A 23,435-nucleotide genomic window follows, 5' to 3' on the forward strand; every position below is an offset into this window, starting at 1 on the left:
CAGCCCTCCGTACCCGAAGAAGGCATCCTTGTAGCAAAGAATAAAAGAGAAATCCAAAGCAAAACCAGCACCCCCATCAGGTTTGACAGGAGGTTTGATGTCCCATTCCCATAATCCCTCACCTATTTGAATAAGGGAGAGGGGCATGCTTTCTCATCTCTTAACCCTGTTTTTTCTTTCTTTCTATAAATCAAGTATTTCTTTCCTCCAAAGGCTGATAATAACTCATTTCTGTGTGCATTATTCAGAAAGTACTTTCATCATCATCATCACCTGTGACATACATTTTCTACAGTGATTAGAGCACTTGGAACTGGAAAAGGAAGACTGAGTGCAAATCCTACCTTAGATACTTGTTAGCTGTATGCCTCAGGGCAAATCACTTACTCTCAGTTATATTCTGTTTCTTCATCTAAAAAATGAGGAAAATAATAGAAAAAAATAATACATCTGGGGCTGCAGCAAAAATGCAGCAGCTGGCAGCGTATCAGGGCAATGATGGCAGCCATGAGGCTAATCTGCCCTCTTGTCTATTTTAAAACTGCTCTAGAAAGCTTAGAGAAAAGTGTGAAATTGGAATCTATTACCCTAAAAACTACTGTGCCCAGTGAAGATGCGATCCCCAGCAAAACTGTGATTCCCAGAACCGCACTTACTTCCTGTCATTATGGGTGTAGATAGGATATAAAGTGGGTGGAGGTCTGTGTCTAAGTCTCTTTTCCTACCTGTCCGTGACTTTGTTGCAGTGTGCTTTTTAAGCAGGTAGAAAAAACTTAGTCACGTAGTTGTATTTTGTCAGATAATAAACTTTAAAAAATAATACTTAAAATATCTTACAATTAATTTAAATCTTACAGAAGGGAGGGTCCCTCTCCTGAACTTCGTGTTGACAAACTGTTATAACTAAAGTAAACTCTGGTCCTTAATTTCCATAGAGTTTATTAATAGTTACTTGTGTAAAAGAAGGCAGACAAAAGGAAAAAGCCTATTTCTAACTAGCCACATGGTTATTTCTCCACATGGCTCTTTCCTCTATCTTCCAGTCGAGGGAATAGAGAGCATCTCAAACCTTTTAACCTCCCCCTCCCTTCTGAGCCAAGCTCAATCTTCTCCTGATCAAGTATGGAGTCCACAGTCCCCGTGACCTTCACCAGAGCGCAAGGAAGCCGGCCAGACCCAAATGGGTGATCCTGGGAAGGGCTTCCCTTCACACATTACTTTCTGTTAAGTGTTAGATTTTGTTCTAATCCCTGACCTGAACCTTTGGATTAGCCTGAACCAGTCTTGGTCCACAACACAGGATCCTAATAGGTTTTAGAACTTAAAGGGACCTTGGAGATCATCTAGCCCAACTCATTAACAAAAATTATATTTTTCAATGAGAAGACATTTATTTTCTTTCCTTTCTACTTCCTCTGCATTAAAGAAAAAGAAATCATAGTTAAGAGGGGGAATAAACCTCCTACATTGGCCCCAGCTAAAGAAATGTGTGCCTTCCCTTACATCTTGAGCTCTTCCCCTTTCTATCAAGAGGCTAATCTATTAATGTTACAGGTAAAGGAAGAGAAGTGACTGACCCAAGATCAGGCAACTAGTATAAAAAGGAGGATCAGGACTAGAACCCAGGTCTTCTGACTCTAGCTTCATTGTATTTGATATTAGAGTAAACTATTCCTTGTAGGGATTTACTTTAAGAAAATAAGAATTCCTTTGAAATATTAGAGGATCAACAGGTTGGGAGTCAGCATGTCACCCATTCCAATAAAATGCCATTTTTCTCTTAAAATTAGTACAACATGGGAGCATAGCCTGCCTAATCCAAAACCAGGTGGATTTTGAACTAGACCTTTAAGGTTCTAAAATCCACCCTTGACTGGAATGGCCCTTTGTTGGGAATGTTACTGACCTAGTATGGAGAGGAAAGGCTGGGAGTTAAGTGGCTTGGGCTGGAGCCTTGGCTCTGCAGTTTACTAGTTTGACAATCCAGGCCTCCCTCATCTGTAAGACAAAGAGGCAGGTCTACACTGGTCTCCAAGGCCCCTTTCATTTGGGCTCTCTGATTGAGCCCCGGGGACTAGGCGCTGCAGGCAGCCTCCCTCCTTTCTCATAAAGGACAAGTTACCCAGGGCCCAATATTTAGCTTTCTGATTGGTGTGAGATGATGCTGAGTCTCCAAGCAATAAGCAGGCTCCTGTTAGCAGCCCCAAAGCTGTTAGGAAATGGGCTTTATGAATTATTCAAGTTGAGTCTCACTCAGACAAAGGATTGCAGCCAGGCAGAAGCTGACTTAACAAATGCATACACATGCAAACATACCCACATTCACATGCATGCATGCATGCATGCATGGATAAATACTTTTTGTATCTGGACCGATACCCAGAATATTGATTAAATATTCACTTGTCATTTATTGATCACCTACTATATACAGAACCCAGAGTTGGGTATTGTTGGGTAGACAAAGAATAATCTTAACCAGGTGGTACTAAAGAAATCATTTCCCCCTCATTAGGACTCTATTTATTCCCCTGCAAAGAAAATGAGAAAGTCAGCCTTGATGAACTGTAAGGTCCCTCTGACTTCCAACCTCCCACATTTTGTGTTATATGTCCTGAAGTCCTTTGCAGACTAACATTCTATTCTGCTGAAAGTTTCTCAGCAACTGACCCTTAAAGTTCATTTCAGGGCTAACATTCAATCTTCTAAAGTCCCTTCAAACTCTAATATCCTGTTCCACATTCAAAGGGCCCTTTAAATTCTGATATTTTATTTTTTTCTAAAGCCTTTCCAATTCTAACATTATTATACTTTAAGGTCCCTTAGAACTCTGACAATCTCTAAATTCTTTTATTCTGTTATTCTAAGGCCACTCATTTCAAGGAGTTTACAAGCTAGTAGAGGAGGTTCCATAATAAGTCTAAGATAACATTAGTCACAGTAGAAATTCCCAGGAAGAGAAATCCTCAAGATGGAAGTATAAAAGAAGGCTTCCTTGAGGATGTGGCTTCTGAGATGGAAAGAATAAATGTTACACACAGAAATAGGTGGGAGAGCAAGGAAGGCATTGGGGAAGGAAGTGGTGAGTCCATAAGCATGACATTGGGAAATGATGGGATCAGATCTGAATCTCTATTCACATATAATTTGGCTAAAGTATAATAGAGGTAAAAGGGAGTACTCAGTGTAAAATGAGGCTGAAAAGGACATTTAACTCAGATTATGAAAGATTTGACTGCCAGGACCGCAAGTCTGGACTTCCTGCTGATTAGACAATGGGGAGATGCTAAAGGTTTTGAGAAGAGAAGGGATATAATTAAATCTCTGTGTTAAAAAGATGATATAGGCAGTTATATGGAAGTTGGATTGAAATAAGATTGAAAATGGAGAACCAGTTAAGAGTCCATGATGATCATTTAGGCAAGAAATAATATAGTTCTAGAGATAGAGAGGAGGAGATGGATAAATGCAGGAGATATTGAGAATAAAAAATTAATAAGACAGAAACTTATTGGATGGAGGGAGAGGGGATAAAGAAAGAAAAAGAACTAAAGATGAGACAATGACCAAGAGAAGAAAATTAGGAAGAGAAGTTGGTGTGTACACAAGGAAGATTCGTGGAGTGACAGGTCTGTGTTCCCTCTGATCGAATGGTAGTCTTCTTCCTCTGCAGAAGTTACCTTGAACCACAAGAGTCAGGTAGAACTTGGTTTCTTGATTCCTTGTTATGGCACTTTGATGAACCAACTAGAGAAGTGGGAGCATCTTTCTCCTCTGAGGAAGAAGTAACTCCATACTGCTAAGGTCTCCCACTAGAACCATAGGTTGCCAAAGTCATGTACCCTGTGAAAGTATGTCTGTTAGCAACCAGTATCAACCAGGACACCAGTGGAATGATATTGAGCCATTGGTCATGAAACCCAAAGGTTTTGTTCATACCTGGAAGAAAATATATCAGAAAGGGACTTCAGTGCCCTTGACTCCAGGGAGAAGAACCAACAGGGTCAACAACAATACAGCAACATCACCAGAATATATGGTCATACCAACAGCATCCGAGTTGTGAGTTGCCCATACACATATGGTCTTAGCCAAAGCATTCCCTACAAGTGGCCCTTTCCACATGTGGTCCTGGTTACATGTATTGCCAAATGGACTCATTCTTCCCATGTTGGTTGGGCTTATTATTTGGAGGGTACCAGCTGGGGTTAACCATTTTATTTTTGCTTTTTTTTTTACTCTGCTATTTAGTTCAATGATTTTACTTTTTAACTAATTGTGACCTTTCACTGAATGGTAAAAGTATAAGAGGAGTTTAGGCTGGTTTAGCAATTTATCTTCCACCCTGCCCTTTGGCTCAAATCCACCCTAGTACTTTGCAAATCTGGTGACTTGAATTATAAAAAGATTAGCCTAAGGGGAGAGAAAAAGATTGTCTGAAATGTTTTCCAGCTCCAACAGCCTGAGGGGCACTTCCTTCAGATCCTGACTGCTGAAGGAAGTTGAGTTTTATATCCTTTTAATTCTTGTATGATAGGTTTTTAAATTTCAATGATTAAAGTAGTGTTCCTTGGATCAAAGTGCCTATAGCATTTTTTTAACCCCTACCTTCTCTCTTAAAATTGGTGCTAAGTATTGATTCTAAGACCGAAGAGTGCTAAGAGCTAGCCAATTTGGATTAAGTGGTTTGCCCAAGATCACACAAGTAGCAAGTGTCTGAAGTCCAATTTGGACCCAGGTCCTTCCAATGCCAGGCCTAGCGCTCTATCCACTAGGCCACCTAGCTACTCCAATGTGCTTATTGCATTTTAAACAAAAAAATTGATCCTGTTAGCACATTTAGCCTTAGCTACCAATAAAAGTCAGGCACATTGGTGTGGGCTCCGGAGCTTTGATTTTGAATGAATTCAGACCTTGAAGGGATAGCCTTGTTCTGGGAATCTACCTTGCAAATGGTTCCCCGAGTGGCTAAAAAGACCAACTCTTCATTTTTGGGTGGCATTGCTATCATTCAAGAGAATAATGAGGGTTGTGTTGATAAAGGAACTTCAGAAGATAGAGGTTGGGGTCAGCCTGAAGGGCCCAGGATAAAAATATGTTCATGGGGTACCTTAGTACAGCAAAGAGAGAGCACTCTTGGGCAAACCCAGTGCCCTGTTTCTTCTCTTGATAGACCATTATTGCATGCATATTTCATTCCCATTCATTCCATAGATTTTGTTTTGATGCCTTGCTTATGACCTGGCTTATGTCTTAGGTGCAATGGATAGAGCATACTTGGGCCTGGAGTCAGGAAGATTCATCTTCCTGAGTTCAAATCTGGCTTCATACACTTAATAACTGTGTGACTCAGGGCAAGTCACTCAACCCTTTGACCTATTTCTTTGTCTATAAAATGACCTGGACAAGGAAATGGCCAACCACTCCAGTATCTTTGCCAAGAAAACCCCAAATGGGGTCACAAAGTGTCAGACTTGACTGAAAAAAAGACTCAAAATGTCATAGACACTGCTTACTATCTCTGGCCCTGTGCCTCTGCTTGCTGCCCTTCTTCTCAGTTACTGGTCTTAACTAGTTTGTATGATGTTACTGGACTTCCTGGCTTCAACACTCTATGCCAAGAAGGCATTAGATAGAGAACCCATTGAGCTACCATAGTTATGGGTCTCAGCTCTGATCCCTACCCAGAAGCAAGGACTAGATAGATGGAACAGAGAGAGAGAGAGAGAGAGAGAGAGAGAGAGAGACAGAGACAGAGACAGAGACAGAGACAGAGACAGAGACAGAGAGACAGAGAGAGACAGAGAGAGATTAGAGAGATTAGATAGATGGGTGGATAGGTGGATGGATGGATGGATGGATGGATTTTGTTTTGATGCCTTGCTTATGACCTGGCTTACGTCTTAGGTGCAATGGATAGAGCATACTTGGGCCTGGAGTCAGGAAGATTCATCTTCCTGAGTTCAAATCTGGCTTCATACACTTAATAACTGTGTGACTCAGGGCAAGTCACTCAACCCTTTGACCTATATAGATAGATTAGATAGATGGATGGATGGATAGATAGGTGAATGGATGAATGGATGGATGGATGGATGGATAAATAGATTAGATGGATGGATATGTGAGTCGATGGATGAAAGGATGGATAGATGAAAAGATTAGATAGATAAATTAGATAAATGGATAGATAGAGATAGCGACAGAGTCAGACAGATAGGTAGTTAAGAGATGGATAGATGCACAAATAATAAATGGATAGTTAGGTAGATAGATGAGAGATGAATAGATGGATAGATTAGTAGGTAGATAGAAAATAGCTGGAAATATAGATGATAAAAAGATAGTTGGATAGATAGATAGATAGATAGATAGATAGATAGATAGATAGATAGATAGATGATAGACAGATAGAGCTTTTATCAAGCACTATGTAGAGTCAGGGATATAAATCCAAGCCAGAAAATCAATATTTGCCCACAGGGAGTTTACATTCTACTGGGTGAAGACAATACTTAACAAAGGAGTTGGAGAGAAGAGAAAGAGGAGATGTTATACAATTTGGAATTGTGGTTTGGAAAAGACCAAGAACCGTGGAGGCCTGGATCCAAGCAAAATAAGTCTAAAGCTGGCCAGCCTATCAGAGTCCAAGAAACAAACTCCAGGGACTTTATTTATCCCACTCAGATACTCTTCATTATAAAGCTAAAACTATTGTATGTTTTACAGCCTTCACTGAAGTATTCTTCCAATGCCTAATGAAAGTGAATTTAGATTCTCAAAAGTCATACCAGCAAAAACAGGTCTCTGACTCTATAATATAATGATCTGACTTCAAACATGGTACTCACCATATGATTATCATCTGAATTTCAGAGAGGTTCTTTACTAGACTGGCTGACAGGTGATGAATTTTTTGGTTACAGCTACATTAGAGGGCTCTAGAAATTTGTAGAGAGATTATAATTCACATCATTCAAGAAAGCACTCCCATAGAAGAAATCCCAAATCCCTGATGCGTTTGATATATTACAGAGGCAAACTTGGAAACTGTCTCCTAGATAAAGGGGCTGTTTATATCTAGGTGGTTGTTTTTCATTTATGTTCCACTCTTTGTGACACCATTTAGAGGTTTCTTGCCGGAGATACAGAAGTGGAAGAGGAGGGGCAAATTAAAATGCCAGCAGCAAGATTCTGCTTTCCTGAAAAGATTTTAGGAGAACCTGTATAGACTTTCCTCAGAATTCCCTGAGAATGGAATTGCTGGATGCAGAACCTCCCAAGGATAAAGGAAAGAACAGGTCTTCAGGTAGTCTTCCTCCCAGTTCAGAAGGGGTTAAATGTAACTCCTTTCAGAGAGTTCCCAGCATCCTTCCAACCAGTAGCTGAGTCACCATGGCAACACAGTCACCCAGTGGCCTGCTGATGGGCAGAGGAGGTAACCCCCCCTCATTTGTCACCCTCAAAGACCAGCTCTGCTGTGGGTGTAGCATTTTGTCTATAAGGAGAGGCACAGAATTCTATAGGTAAAGGAGCATTGGACCTGTAGTCAGGACACCTGACTTTCATTCCTACATTTGATGTTTCTTAACTATGTAATCCTGAATAAGATATTTGATTTCTCTGGACCTCAGTTTTCTAAGTTGTGAAACAGGGATAATGGTATTCCTGCTACCTAGCTCAAAGGGCTATGGTTGGTGTGGGGGAAGGAAGGAGAAGAGAAGTACCATGTTAAAACCATAAAGGGCTATATAAATGCAAGTTGTTACTGTTACTTCTGAGGATGGAACCAATAAGAGACCTTGCTCCCTTCTCATATATCCTTTTTTTTTTAACCCTTACTTTCTGAGTAAGAATCAACATTGTGTATTGGTTCCAAGGCAGAAGAGCAGTAAGATGTAGGTAATGGGGACAAAGTGACTCACCCAGGGTCACCCAGCTAGAAAGTGTCTGATGCCAGATTTGAACTCAGAAAAGTGAATCTTCCTGATTCCAGGTTCTCCACTCCCTCTACTGTATCACCTAACTGCCCTTGCTGGGGTGCCTTAGGAAAGCAGTGTGCTTCCTGTCCTTGGAGGTCTCCCAGGAAAGGCAAGATAATCACTTGATAGGTATGGGGATAGATGGTCTCTGAGATCCTTTCCAACCCTGAAAATCTCTGAATCTGTAGAAGCACATAAATCTTAATGTTCTTTATCTGAATGGGGGGAGCTGAAATTGTTCCTGGTTCCAGTCCTTGGGTCAGGGACTGTGGTGGACTTATTGTGTCCCTCATAAATCTCTCAATGATGTCAGCCTGTTCCTGGAGACAAAAGAGCCATCTGGCACACACTTTGAGTCTCAGAGCCACATACTATTTTCTGTGGCTATTTCACTGACATAGGAGGAAGAAGAGGAGGAGAATGAGGAGGAGGAAGAAGAGGAGGAAGATAAAAAGGAAAAGGATGAAGAGGAGAAGGATGAAGAGAAAGAAGGGGAGAAGGAGGAAGAAGAGGAGGAAGAAGAAGAGAATAAGGAGGAAGAGGAGGAGAAGAAAAAGGATGAAGAGGAGAAAGAGTAAAAGGAGGAGGAGGAGGAAGAGGAGAAAGAGTAGGAGGGTGAAGAAGGGGAGAAGGAAGAGGAGGAGAAAAAGGAGGATGAAGAGGAGAAAGAGTAGGAGGAAGAGGAGGTGGTGGAGGAGGAGGTAGAGGAGGAGGAAAGTATCTAAAACCAGTAGATAGAGAAGAAATTAAGGAAGCAATTAAGGAAATGTTCCCCCCACCCCACCCCAACACCCCACTCCTACACTGACTAGGGACCTGCTGTGCATTGTGGATTTTACTAGGTACAGTCATTCTGCCATCTAGTGGGCTTTGAAGAATCTGCAGAACCTTCCTTCAGTGTGCATTAGCTCTGTGGAAGCTTTTTCTCTTGGCCTTGTAAATTCAGTTTTTCAGGTCATGTTGTTTGTGAGTCCAAAGTCAGAAAGTTGATTCCAATATGGGCTAGCCAGTTTTACTTGGAGAATAATAATACATCACAATCTCTCACATTCTTATAGGACTTTAAGCTTCCAAACCTCTTTCTTCTAACCATCCTGTGGCAGATAAATTGTGCAGGTATCACTATGCCCATTTCATGGATGAGGAAGCTTGAGGAAGGCAAGGGATTTTCTCATACTCATACAAGTAGCTGGAGGTAGAAGCAACCCTCAAACCCCAATTTTCTGATGCCAAGTCTCACTCTCTTTCCACTATACCACAGTGCTTTTTAATGTCAATATTTCTAGAATGCTTTAAGTTTTGCAAACGTTCTTCCCAACAACCTTTTTTTTTTTTAAACCCTTAACTTCTGTGTATTGGCTCATAGGTGGAAGAGTGGTAAGGGTGGGCAATGGGGGTCAAATGACTTGCCCAGGATTACACAGCTGGGAAGTGTCTGAGGCCGGACTTGAACCTAGGACCTCCTGTCTCTAGGCGTGGCTCTCAATCCACTGAGCTACCTGGCTGCCTCACCCCAACAACCTTTTGACAGCAGGGAGGGAAAGAGTTCCCATCCCCGTTTTTAAAAAAAAAAAAAAAACAGACTCAGAGAGGGGATCATTTACCAGAAGTTATATAGCTAGCCAGGGTCAGAGAGAGTCAGGATTCTCAGACTTTGATCTCAGTCTCCAAACTGAAAGGGACCTCAGAAGATACCTGGTCCAGTAATATTCCTGAAGAAAAATTGTTTTGTAGCCTCCCTGACAAGTGGTTATCAAACCTCCACCTGAGAAATGAAATACCCAATACTTCCCAAGTCAGAAACAGTGCTAATGGTTGACAAGTTTTCTGTAGATCATCCTAGTAGTTTCTGAAATATCCTGCCCTGACTCCTAATCTGCCCACTGGGGCCAAGAACCATCATAATCCTTCTTAGTGGGTGGAGCACTAGACTAGATTTGAACTCATTGTGTGACTCTAGACAAACCATTTAACCTCTGCCTCATTTGCTCATCTGTAAAGTGGGGATAATCTTAGCACCTAAGTCTCAGGGTTGTTGTAGGGATGAAAAGAGATATTGATAAAGTGTTTCACAAATCTTAAAGCACTGTATAAATGGTAGTTAACATCTGTACCTAGTCCAAGGCTCTTACCCCTATACTAGTGTCAACTTGAAATCTGGAGACCCCAATTCTGCCTCAGTCCCCTGATAATTCATTCCAGGGAAATCCCAGACTCACCCATTTCAGACTGAATAATAGACCTTAAAATACCTGATAATCCCAGTTTAGGTGGGGCTAGCAGAGCTAAGCAAATGCTAAATACCCTTTTCCCCTATTGTATCAGAGATCTGTTCCCAAGGACACCTACATCAGTATAGGGACCATCCTTTTAATAAACATTGTAAGTAGATCCCTCTCTGATACCCCAGCCTCTAGCTACTGTTTCTTTCTAGCCCTTTTGCATCCTGTGAGTATTGGCTGGACTTCTTATTTCCTTGTAACCATGGTAAAGTCAAGCAATCATACTTCCCTGTTGTAAGGGGTAAAAAGGGTTTTTTGGTTGAATATATTAAAATTTGGTCACCAGGGAATTGAATAATTATCAATTCCCAATTAATGAATAACCTCAAGTCAGAAAGTAAGAAATTCATTTATTTTTTTTTTAGAAAAAAAAAATTTTTTTCCATGGTTACATGGTTCATGTTCTTACTCTTTCCTCCCCCAACTGTAGCTGATATGCATTTCCTCTGGTTTCTTCATGTGTCATTGATCAAGACCAATTTCCATATTATTGATAGTTGTACTAGGGTGGTCATTTAGAGTCTACATCCCAAATTATGTCCACATCAACCCATGTGTTCAAGCAGTTGTTTTTCTTCTGTGTTTCCACACCTGCATTTCTTCCTCTGAATGTGGGTAGTGTTCTTTTCCATAAATCCCTCAGAATTGTCCTGAGTCATTGCATTGCTGCTAGTACAGAAGTACATTACAGGGGGCAGCTGGGTAGCTCAGTGGATTGAGAGCCAGGCCTAGAGATGGGAGGTCCTAGGTTCAAATCTGGCCTCAGACACTTCCCAGCTATGTGACCCTGGGCAAGTCACTTGACCTCCATTGCCTACCCTTACCACTCTTCCACCTATAAGTCAATACACAGAAGTTAAGGGTTTAAAAAAAACAAAAGAAGTGCATTACATTCGATTTTACCACAGTATATCAGTCTCTGTGTACAATGTTCTCCTGGTTCTACTCCTTTCACTCTGCATCAATTCCTAGAGTTCATTCCAGTTCACATGGAATTCCTCCAGTTTATTATTCCTTTGAATATAATAGTATACCATCACCAGCATATACCACAATTTGTTCAGCCATTCCCCAATTGAAGGGTATCCCTTCATTTTCCAGTTTTTTGTGTCCACAAAGAGCACAGCTATAAATATTTTTGTATATGTCTTTTTCCCTATGATCTCTTTGGGGTACAAACCTAGCAATGGTATGGCTGGATCAAAGGGCAGGCAATCCTTTGGTGCTCTTTGGGCATAGTTCCAAATTGCCATCCAGAATGGTTGGATCAATTCACAACTCCACCAGCAGTGCATTAATGTCCCAATTTTGCCACATCCCCTCCAACATTCATCACTCTCCCCTGCTGTCATTTTAGCCAATCTGCTAGGTGTGAGGTGATACCTCAGAGTGGTTTTGATTTGCATTTCTCTAATTATTAGAGATTTAGAACACATTCTCATGTGCTTATTGATAGTTTTGATTTCTTTATCTGAAAATTGCCTATAGGTAAGATAATTAACCTGACAAACTAAATAATTCACTTAGGTCCCTGGTTTAATCTAAGCAGATCTAACTATTCCTCAATTGGAAAAGGCCAAGCCTTGAACTGAGGGCAGAGGCCCAAAGGTCTTGGAGGCGTATGAAGCAAAAGCTTCAGTCACAGAGTCTCTTTGAAAGGGAAGTTCCTTAAGAGAAGGTTAGGAAGATTTAGCCTTTACGCTCACCATGTGGAATTCCAAAGGAAAGATTTAAGAACAGTCTCACCATCTCCAGAGCTCCTCCAAATCCAGGTCACAAACCAGAACTCCTTCAGGTCCCATTCACAAACCAGAAGAGAGAGGCTGAGCTCACTGAGCTCTCTTTTAAAGGAGCTTCTTTTGCATCACTTCCTGTGCCTTCCTCTTAGTTTACGTGTCCAATCACAACAAAAGCTTTTCTTAGAACTTCCCAGGAGGCAGTCAGTAAATTCTGATTTGTCACTCACTCTACCACACATGGGTCACAGACCTCCCAACTTGAGAGTTAAGTGGAGATGTTTTCACCTTTGGTGATTAAATCTAAAGATGGGTAGGGTAGATTTAATCTATTTATCACACTGTCCTTAATTCCCCAAAAGATATATAAGTTCCCCAAATTCTATTGTTCTTCGGCGGTAATCCTCTCCAAGATACTGTTGCCAGAGTGCTAGAGCCTTTGGCTCTGTGTTGTTTTTAGGCACTTGACTCTGTGTGGCAGTGGAATATTGAACACTATCTCTTTCCTGATTAAAGACTTGGTTTTTCTGACTATTTTAGTAGTTCTGTGTTTTCCCCAAGTTAACAATAACTTAATTTAATTTATCAGTGCTATCTGTGTCTTTTCAAATGGAAAATGACCTTCAGTTTCTCTATTAGAAGCTTTCTTCTGGATCTTACAACCAAGTTGTTGAAGACAATCCAATACAACTCCTTAAGAATTTATTAAATACCACGTACAAGATTCTGGAGATGAAAAAAACAAATTGGAACTAATTCCTGCCTTCAAGGAGTATGTAAACAAGAAAGTATAGACAAAATAATTTAAGGAAGAGGGGGAAAGCATTGCCAACAAGAGCATTAGGAAATGTTGTCCACAGGAGATAGCTCATGAGCTGAGGGATGAGGGAATTCCATAGGGAAAATTATTCTTACCCTGCCCACATTCTGGGGTTATTGTAAGGTAAGTGCTTTGGATAGGCAGTGTTGTGAGGTGGAGAAAATGTTGACCTTTGAGACAAAAAGACTTGGGTTCAAATTGTGCCTCTGATACAAGCTGTAAAACCCTGGTCAAGTCACTTCACCTTTCTGAGCTTCCATTTCTTCACTGATAAAATCAAGGAGTTGGAAGCCTCAGATACTTCTTAGTTATGTGACCCTGGGCATGGCATATAACCCTGTTTGCCTCAGTTTCCTCCTCTGTAAAATAAGCTGAACAAGGAAATGGCAAACCACTTCAGTATGTCTGCCAAGAAGACCCCAAATGGGGTCACGAAGAATCAGATACACCTGAAACAACTGAACAACAACAAATGAACTCTTAAATTTCTAATCACTTTTGAGGCAAGAGAGTTTGGCTTGAAAGAAGGGAGGAATAGAGGAAACAAGTACTCATTAAGTACCTACTATATACCAGGTCCTGGGAAAAACACTTGACAAATATTATCTCATTTGATCTTCACAAAAATCTTAAAAAGCAGGTGCTATTATTATCCTCATTTTATGGTGGAAGAAAATGAAGCAGACAGAAGTTGTGACTTGTCCAAGGCCACTACTAAGCTACTAAGTGTCTGAGGCTAAATTTGAACTCAGTTCTTCTTGACTCCAGATCCAGCTCTCTATCCACTGTGTCATGTAACAACAGTGAAGAAATACTTAGGAGGCAGTCATAGAAAAAGTGGGAAGATAGGGAGGTATCCTAACTCTGTTGTTATTGTACAGTTTCGTTTGTGTATGACTTTATGACCCTTTCTGGGGTTTTCTTGGCAAAGATACTGGAGTAATTTGACATGTCCTTCTCCAGCTCATTTTACAGATGAGGCAACTTGAAGCTAATAGGATTAAGTAACATGCCTGGGGTCACACAGCTGGTAAGGGTCTAAGGCTGGATTTGAACTCATGAAGATGTCTTCCTGATTCCAAGCTCAATATTCTAACCATTAAGTCACCTAGCTACACACCATAATGCAGATCTCTTACCACTTTCTCCAGGGAGTCCTTTCTGATCTCCCTATAAGAAAAGTGCTTGTCTCATCCCAGTGTACTTCATTTTAGCATCTCTAACATATACATCATGTAATATTGTCTATTATAATGATGTTTGTTTCTTATCTCCCTTCAAACTGAGTTTCATGTGGAAAAGGATCCTATATTTTTCCTAGCACAGAATGCAGATATCTAAAAAGGAAACAATGAATATTTGTTCTGTTGGTTTTAATTTAATTGAAGTGATAAAGTGGACATCCTGTACATTCTGAATTTTAAGGGTTCCTCATGCTTTAAAGCTCAATTCTTGTTCACTGATTGGCACTGGGGACTCATGCCAGGCTCACTGGAGCAGTATCCTTATAGAAAATTAAACCCTAGTTGTTGTGCCCAGTTCCTTATCTCTTCTGCCCTCTCTTTCCTGCTCTAATATTTTCCCCCAAATTTCCTTTTTTTCTTTTTTACTTGATTACATGTAGTCACAATTTTTAATAATAATTTTTTCACATTGTGTGATTTATGTTCTCTCCTGGCTTCTCACTCCTTCCCTCTTCCCAAGATGGCAGGCAGTTTGGAGTTAGTTATACATGTGCTATCATATCACTTACCCTAGAAAAAAAAGCTTATGAAGCAATTGAAGTGAAAAAGGGCTTGCTTCAATCTGTATTCAGACTCCTTCAGTGGTGGTGGGCAGCCTTTTTCCATCATGAGTCTCTTGGAGTTGTCTTAGATCCTTACATTGCCAATAATATTTGTCATTCACACTTGGTCATCATGCTTTATTGCTGTTAATGTGTACAACATTCTGGTTCTGTTCACTTCACTTTGCATCATTTTACATAAATTTTTCCAGGTTTTTTTTTTTTTTGTGATCATCCTGTTTATCATTTCTTATGGCACAATAGTATTCCATTACCATTATATACTACAACTTGTTCAGCCATTCCCTGATTGATGGGCATTCCTTCAGTTTCCAATTCTTTGCCACCACAAAAAGAGCTGCCATAAATATTTTTGTACAAGCAGATCCTTTTCCCTATCTTTGATCTCTTTAGGATCCAGACCGAGTAGTGGTATTGCTGGGTCAAAGCCTACTCTATTATTAACAAATTTCCCTTCATATTATAGTTTTCATCTGACATTTTTTCCATCTTTGAGAATTCACCGTAATCAATCTTTCCCTTGAAGACAACAGATATTTTGGTTTCCTTTCCAAGGCTGTATGACCCTTGTCTCATCCCTAGTCACATAGGGCCAAAAGGTGTATGTAACTGTTTATCATGGCCACTCTTAGTCCCTCCCTCTGTCACCATCACTCAGAAATCTCCTGTCCTTCTTTCAAGTTCACTTCATGTTTTCCAATTCCTATCGACCTCCAGATCACTCTTCCTCTTCACTAAGTTAAGTAACTGACTTCCAGTCTTTTTTCAGCTTCCTTCTAGTTCTTCAACCTCTTCAGATTTCATGACTTTGGATTCTAGTCTACCTTAATCTGACACAAGATAGGACATCTTAAACAGTCCACCTCATTCAACTGATTTTGTTTCAAGTACTAAAATTCCTGGTTACAGCTCTAGCCTCAGGTTCTAAACATCTTTGTAGCCAAGGTCTTCTTAAACCAAATGTGATTCACTCCTGCCATAATTTAAACCTGAACAGTATATTTAGACTATTTCTTTTTTTTTTTTCAGATTGACATTTCTAAGCTTCAGCTTCAGTGTTCAAAACCTGGAAAAAGTACCAATCATGTAACCAGCCCAAGAGTAGCAGACTTATTTCCCTGAAAACATTGCAATGAATATGAAATTGGCCAAGAGCTACTTATTTGGAGAAAAAACATTTCACAGAAATTTGTTTATGAGTTACAGTCATTTGGTTCAAATCAAAAGACAGCAATTTAATTAATTGGTCTCCTTTTTGAGAAATACATATTAAGCATCTGTTCTGGGTATGTTGGGGCAGGGAAGAGGTTGTGGGTATAATGACTAGCACTTATGCAGGAACAAAATTTAAATAAGACCTGTTCTCTGACCTCATGGAGTTCACAGGATAGTTGAAGACTGAAGGGGACAATGGACTAACCCCAATATCAGACTCTTCCTGTACTAGACTCTTTCACAGTGCTAATTTCCATTCATTTTGATTACTGTGTTCCTTGTCTTCAGGTCTTAAGATTGTGGCCATGGGGTACTTTCTCGGGTACCTAAAATTCCAATTTGAGGACAGTAAAAAGAATAAAAAATGCATATACAATATTGGATGGCAATATCCAAGGGATGCAGTGACAGAGTATGAGATGTGGAGTCAATGGCCACTGGTGTCTCAGTGTCCTCATATACAAAAAAGGGGACTAGATAAAATGATACCTAAAAGTACCTCCCAACTCTGAAATCTTATTATCCTGGCTCTTATACTTTTCTAGGCAAATCACATAATTTCTCTGGGCCCCAGATAATTAAGTAATCTAAAGGGTTATTATGAGAAAAGAGTTTTTAATCCATAAAAGATTATTTGATTCAAGAAAAATCATTAAGCGTCTACTATGTGCTAGGTTTGATCCTAGGAGCCAAATATACTAGGATAAAAATAAAACAGAGTCTGGTCTCCTAGAGCTTATATTCTACTAGGAACAAGGAGAGAGAAGAGGATAAAACATTCAGAGAATAAATACAAAGAAATATAAGGAGGGAAGGAAATTGTAACAACTGGGAGGTAAAGGAAGGCTTCATAGGGGAGGTGGCTCCTGAGTACACTTTGACATAAGACTTCTTCAAAGACCTGAGTATATTCCATCTATGAGTGATGGTGTGTATGAAACCAGAGGTGAGAGATAGAATATGAAATTTGGAGGAGAATGCCCAAGAGTCCAGATTGGCTAGAGTGTAAGATTCATGAAGGTAAATAAATATGGAAAAGTAGGTTGTAGCCAGATTGAAGAAGACCTTAAATGGCAGGTTTAGATAGGAAGAAATTGTAATTTTTGTCCTAGAAGCAACAATGAGCTATGAAGATTTTTGAGCAGGGGAATAATCTGTTTAGACCTCTGTCTTAGGAAAGGAATTTTGATATGGAATGGAGAATTTGGTGGTAGAGAGTAAAGAAATCTTTTGGTTCAGTCATTCAGTTCTGTACAACTTTTCATGACCAATACTGTTCATAGAGCTTTCTTGGCAAAGAAACTGGAGGGGTTTGCCATTTCCTTCTCCACTGGATTCAGGTAAACAGAGGTTAAGTGACTTGCCTATGGTCACACAGTAATGTCTGAGGCAGGATTTAAACTTAGATCTTCCTGACTCCATGTCCAGTGCTCTAACCACTAAGCCATCTAGCTGCCTCAGTAAACAGACCTATTAGGAGTCAATTAAAATTGTCCAAGTGAGAAAGCTTAAACTAAAATAGCAGAGATGTGATTTTGGGAAGGAGGTGGTTACAAAAGATATTAAGGAGTTAGAGTTGACAAGTGGTTGTCAACTAAGCAACTGACTACATCTAAGAAATGAGGAATAAGGAAGAGTGAAGAAACGATCTTCTTGGTTAATTGGCAGGATGCTGATGTTCTGAGAACAGAAATAGGAAGAATGGAAAAGGGAAGGTATAGGAGAAAAGACATTGACATCCATTTTGGACATGCTGAGTTTGAGATACTTATGGAACATACATGTAGAGTTATCCATCAGGCACTTAGATGCAAAGCTGAAGCAGAAGGAAGAGATAAGGAATGGATACATAGGGACTGAGGAGTTATCTGTATAGAAATGGTCATTAAACTCACGGGAGCAGATAAGATCTCAAGGAGAAAAGTACAGAGAAAAGAAAAGAAGATGCTCTCTATTTAGAAAGTGAGAGATGGAAGATGGCACAGCAAAGTAGGCGCAGAAGGAACAATTAGATGCAAAGAAGACCCAAGAGAGAACAGTATTAGAGAAGCCAAAGTAGAAGAGGGTGTTCATGAGAAGATGATCAACAATTTCAGCCCTAAATTGAAAAGTTTCAGTGAAGTGGAAGAAAATAAAGTCAAATTACAAGTTGAGAAATGAATGAATAGAAGAGAATGGAAGGAAGTGAATTTTGATATGTTAGACAAAATTAAAGAGTAAAATAAAGGCATATAAGGGCAGCTGAGACCTGAGAATATTTGGATGGAACATGGGAGAAACCAATAGATATATTAAAGGAGATTAGAGATGAAAGTGGGAGGGTGGAAGAGGAGGAGGAAGAAAAGGAAGAGAATGTGAAGGAATAATCAATGGAGCAATATCTTAGAGGAGGATTTAAGAGGAGGTGGGAGCAAGGACATCAGTAGAAGAATTAGTTTTGCTGAGGAAAAAAGTCCACTTTTTCTTTCCCAGACTCTTGAGCTATTGATAAGACACTGAAAGAGCTAAAGGAATTTGAAGTGCAAAGTAGGAAAGATAAAAAGTAAGCTATTCAAGGACAGAAGGCGCTGCATATTGAATTGTCTAACTATAAAGTCAAGACTGAGGGGAGTATCATGGAACCATAAACTGGTATCAGAGAACAGGGAAGGATGGAAAGAATGTAGCTCCTAGTTAGGATAAAAATTATATGTAAAGAGCTAGGTGGCTCAGTGGATAATGAGACAGGCTGGGAGATGGAAGGTCCTAGACTCAAATATGGCCCCAGACACTTCCTACCTGTGTGATTCTAGGCAAATTACTTAAACCCCATTGCCTACCCTTACCGCTCTTCTGCCTTGGAACCAATATATAATATTGATTCTAAGATAGAAAGTAAGGATTTAAAAAATACTACATGTAGGAAAAATGAGGCAGAAGGAGAAATGGAAGTACTATTGCTTGTGATCAGAGAGGTGAATGTCATGATCCATTGTTATAAAAATGGAAGTGTTTGTGGTGATATCAAAGCCTAAGATTTGATGACTTTTTTGAATATAGAAGTTATGGAGTTGAATTAATTGATGTAAGCTCTTGAAAATCTGGAACTCTCATTTTTGCCTTTGTATTCCCTAATACTTTTGTATTATGATGTCTTACATGTTTACAGTACTAAATAAATGTTTACTTAGTTGAGTTGAATTAGGGAGCTAAGGTGTTTGATGATGGGATATTATGGGATATTTTAAAGTGTTCAAATATATGAACAGAGGTCTGGCAGAAAGGAAGATGGAGAGCCAGGTACAGAATTCCCTGAAAGGTAATATACTGTAGGGGATCACATGTTAGACTTGGAGTCAGGATACCTGGTTTTGAATCTCACCTAACTGTGTGATTAAGGACAAGTCACTTAACCTCTCAGGACCTCCGGTTCTTCACCTGGTAAGGAGAATAACAGTTTTTGGATGTCCTCCCCCCATAGGGTTAGTACAAAGAAAGCTTTTTGCAAACTTTAATTATGAATTATTGTCATTGAGAAGAGTGAAAAAACATGACCAATAGACCAATAGAAGAAAGCAATATGGAAACAAACTGGCTGATATAGTTGGATGAACTAAACCTCAAGGGAGGAGAGGTTGCATAGTGATGCAGGCAGAAGTAGAATGTAGAAGCGATGGCTGGGTTTCAGTGAGCACAAGAAGATTGAAAGAGTTGAAGGAAAAAGATCAAGGATAAAGGAGAATTAATGATAGAACAAGTTTTACAGAGGTCACAGGGAAAAGAGGTCACAAAGAGAATAGGAGAATATTCCTGGGTGTGTTCTCCTGAAGGTGAGTAGGCCAGTGTGACTAGAATGGCAATTCTATGAAATAAGACTGGAGAGACACATTGGAATCAGATTATAGAAGGCCTTGAATGCCATGCAAATGAATTTGGCCTTCTTACTAAGTATATAGTAAAGAACCACTAAAGATTTCTGTGCAGGGGAATGACATGATCAGTATAGTACAGTGTATAAGAGAGATTAATCTGGCAGCATTTGAAGGATGGTTTAGAAAGGGAGCAAGGCAGACAGACTACCAAAAGAAAGGACAAGACATTCCTTGTTTTTGTCCAAAGTGGAAAGAGATTTTCCTTGAAGCTTAGCCTGCAGAGGCTCACAGCCAGTACTCATGAAGGATTTTCCTCCTTCTGGACTGTACTTTCTCTGTGTAGAGAAAGGATAAATAGTGCCTGATTTCGAGGCTGGTTGTTCACCACAGAAGAAATCCAGTCAGCCTCAAAATAAATTTAAAAGAAGCAGACCCAGAAATAGCAGGTTACTCAAATGTTTGACTTCCTGAATAACATTAGTCCAACTCTTTGTTGGAAAACTTGGAGTGGGGGGAAGGAGGAGGAGAGAGAGAGAGAGAGAGAGAAAGAAAGACAGACAGTCAGAGAGGAAGAGACAGAGACAAAGAAACAGAGACAGAAAGACAGAGAGAGGGGAAAAAAGAGTCACATAGAGAGAGAGATGAATGCTAGAGAACCGTCAAGAGAAAACATCATTGCCTTATCTAAAAGGATGCCACATGGATGTCAAGTCAATAAGCATTTAAACTCCTATTATGAGCCAGACCCTGCTTGGGGATACAGAAAGGCAAAAAAAGAAGAAAGAAGGAGGAGGAGGAAGAGAAGGAGGAAAAGGAAGAGGAGAAGGAGGAGGAAGAGGAGGAGGAGAAGGAGAAGGAGAAAGAGAAGGAGAAGGAGAAGGAGAAGGAGAAGGAGAAGGAGAAGGAGAAGGAGAAGGAGGAGGAGGAGAAGGAGAAGGAGAAGGAGAAGATCTTAAGGATCATCTCAGAGGGAAAGCACCAAGGTTGAGGAGTACAACATGCTTTTTGCAGAAAGCGTGACTTGAGCTGAGAATTAAAGGAAGCCAGAATTAGGCTCTCCCAATGGGGCAGAACCAGGAGAAATGAGTAGAATTTGCTGAGAGAAGGATTATGTTTCAGTACAAAGAAACCTGTCAGGAATTAGAAATTCCCAAAAGAGGAATGAACACTCATGAGGAAGTGCATTTCTCCAATAATGGGGGTCTTTGACTCCATATTGAATGGCCACTTGTCAGCAATGAGGAGATATTCTTGCTACTTGTAGGTGTTAGACTGAACCCTTCATGCTCTGAGACTCAATATTCAATTCACATTTATAAAGAGCTCTTCTCAGAGCAATTCTATGAGGTAAGATGGAGCCAAGAGTACCATTTCCATTTTTACAAGTGAAGAAACTGAGGTCCAAAATAGGAAAATGACTTCATAGACTCATCATTTAAGAGTTGGAAAGAAGCTTCAAAGTCATCTTGTTCAGCCTACACCAAAGGACTATTTATTCTACAACAGTGTCAACAAGTAACCATCCAACTTCTCCTTATAGACCTTTTGTCTATCATGGTGGCCTATCCTGCTTTTCGATAGCTTTAACTTTTGAAAAGCTGAAATTTCCCCCTCTGTACTTTCTCCCCATTGCTTACTCTTAATGAATGTCTTTCCTCTGTCCATTATTTCAAATTTATCCTATATATAATTTGTTTACACATGGTTATTTGCAAATTATTGTCTCCTCCATCAGACCATGAGCTCTTTGGAAGCAGGAGCTATCTTTTACCTTTCTTTGTATCCCCAGTACTTACCATACTGCTTGGTACATAGTAGGCTCTTAATACATATTTATTGACTGAATGACTGACTAACCAATCCTTCTTGTTCCCTTTGGAATAAAGCAGAGCAAGTCCCATCCTTGACAACCATCATATCCCTGGAGATAGATATAATAGTTTACCTAGCTGCAGGGTTTTTATCTTTATTTGTGTCATAGACTGCTCTGGCCATCTGGTAAAGCCTATAGACTACTCAGAATAACATTTTTAGATCATTGAAAAAAATATTAAACTTGAAATAGAAGTTAGTGAAAATAAAGATATTACCTTTTTTTTTTTTCTCCATCCAAGTTCATAGGTTCCCTGAAATCTATCTATCCAGAAAGCCCTTGAGAGTCTGTGGATCTCAGGTTAAGAATCCCCAACCTAAATCATCTTTTCTCCAGCCTAAAAATTCTTCAATCAACCTTCAAATGGATTTGCCACCATTCCTCTTTCACTACAAATCAGCCTCTTCTGCATGGACTACAACTTGTTCAAGCAATCAAACAATCAATAAAACATTTATTAAGTGCCTACTATGTGCCAAGTATTATTCCTCATGGAACAGCCAGGAGACCAATGTCCATCATATAACATAGTTCCCTAAATCAAAAATATTGGTCCAATTATATTCTGATAAAGGAAAAATTATTAGTTCCCCAAAGTATTTTCACAAAAATAGCATCTTTGATTTAAATCCAGGTCTTGTGACTTAGCATAACATAATGGAAAGAACCCTGGGTTAGGAGCCAGAGGGACTGAATTCCAACCCCAACTCTGATACTTACCATCTGTGTGATGAAGCACTCTCTCTCTATATAAAATAAGGGAGTTAGAATGAATGATCTCTAGGGTTCCTTTCAACTCTATGAATCCAGGTCTAATACTTCCCACCATACCAGGCTCCCTCACAGAATTTGATCACATGATTGTAACCTATGTGGTCAGATAGGTCAGTCAATCTCTAACTTAAAGTAACAACTGTGCAAAGCTCCATGGTTTTGGCCAAGGACAAGCATCAGAAGAGCACCTGACAATAAGTCCAAAACTCCATGGTGAGCTATGGACACAAAGTCCTGAAAGAGGAAATTAGCTCCAGAAAGGAGGTTACACCTGGATTTGAGTCTGGACATGAGTTTGGAAATGGATATTGGCCTCTACCCACGTAGACTGGGATGAGATGGTATGCTGTCATATCTTAGAGAGAAAGGAGTCTGCTAAACATTGAACTTGACTTTGATTCCTGGCAAAATTATAGAATGTATTGTTCAAAGTATGACTCATGAACTTGCCCAGCATCACATAAAACCTAGAATTACTACTATACTACCTTTAGTTAATGCTTAGAACAATTTCTGGAAGGTAAATAGAAAAGACCATTCTCAAGCTTTTCCAGCATGGTAGGACCCTGCTTAGCTTGTACTTCATGGCATAACCTTCAAGAATTCAGGGTTCCCTCCATGCCATGTTGGAGTAGAACTTTGTGAAGACCTCCTAATGTTTAGATTGACTCTTTCCTCCCTCAGATCACCTTATATGTACTTATTGTTGGAGATGTACCGGATAGACAGATAAAACATTTATTAAGTATTTACTGTGTATTCGTCACTAGACTAATCTCATTGCTACAAATATAGCAAAAGGAAAGAAAACCCTCGTTCTTAAGAAGCTTATATTAAATAAAAGAAAACATATCAAAGGGAGCTGAGGGGATTGGAATAAAAAGTTCCCTAAGGGAGGTTAACATCCACAAGGAGATCCTGAAGAACTATGGGCTAAATCCTTTAGAATATAAGTTCCTTGAATTCAGGGTGGTAAGAGTCATTAGGAAAAGAAAGAAAGAAAGAAAGAAAGAAAGAAAGAAAGAAAGAAAGAAAGAAAGAAAGAAAGAAAGAAAGAAAGAAAGAAAGAAAGAAAGAAAGAAAGAAAGAAAGAAA

General features: G+C 39.7%; 1 protein-coding gene across 2 annotated transcripts in view; it reads left to right on the forward strand.

Moving 5' to 3' along the window:
• The window catches only part of CLEC3A (C-type lectin domain family 3 member A), a 63,450-nt gene that overhangs the window by 709 nt on the left and 39,306 nt on the right, over positions 1-23,435 (forward strand). The window contains exons 2-3 of one of the 2 annotated variants that reach the window (XR_006505436.1): positions 15,657-15,913; positions 21,808-23,330. The exons of the other annotated variant lie outside the window; for it this stretch is intronic. The gene's annotated coding sequence lies outside the window, so the exon portion shown is untranslated. Of the gene's footprint in view, positions 1-15,656; positions 15,914-21,807; positions 23,331-23,435 lie in introns of those variants that run through there. 2 annotated transcript variants of the gene reach the window in all.

This window comes from Gracilinanus agilis, chromosome 2 (genome assembly GCF_016433145.1).
Source record: "Gracilinanus agilis isolate LMUSP501 chromosome 2, AgileGrace, whole genome shotgun sequence".
Classification (NCBI taxonomy): domain Eukaryota; kingdom Metazoa; phylum Chordata; class Mammalia; order Didelphimorphia; family Didelphidae; genus Gracilinanus; species Gracilinanus agilis.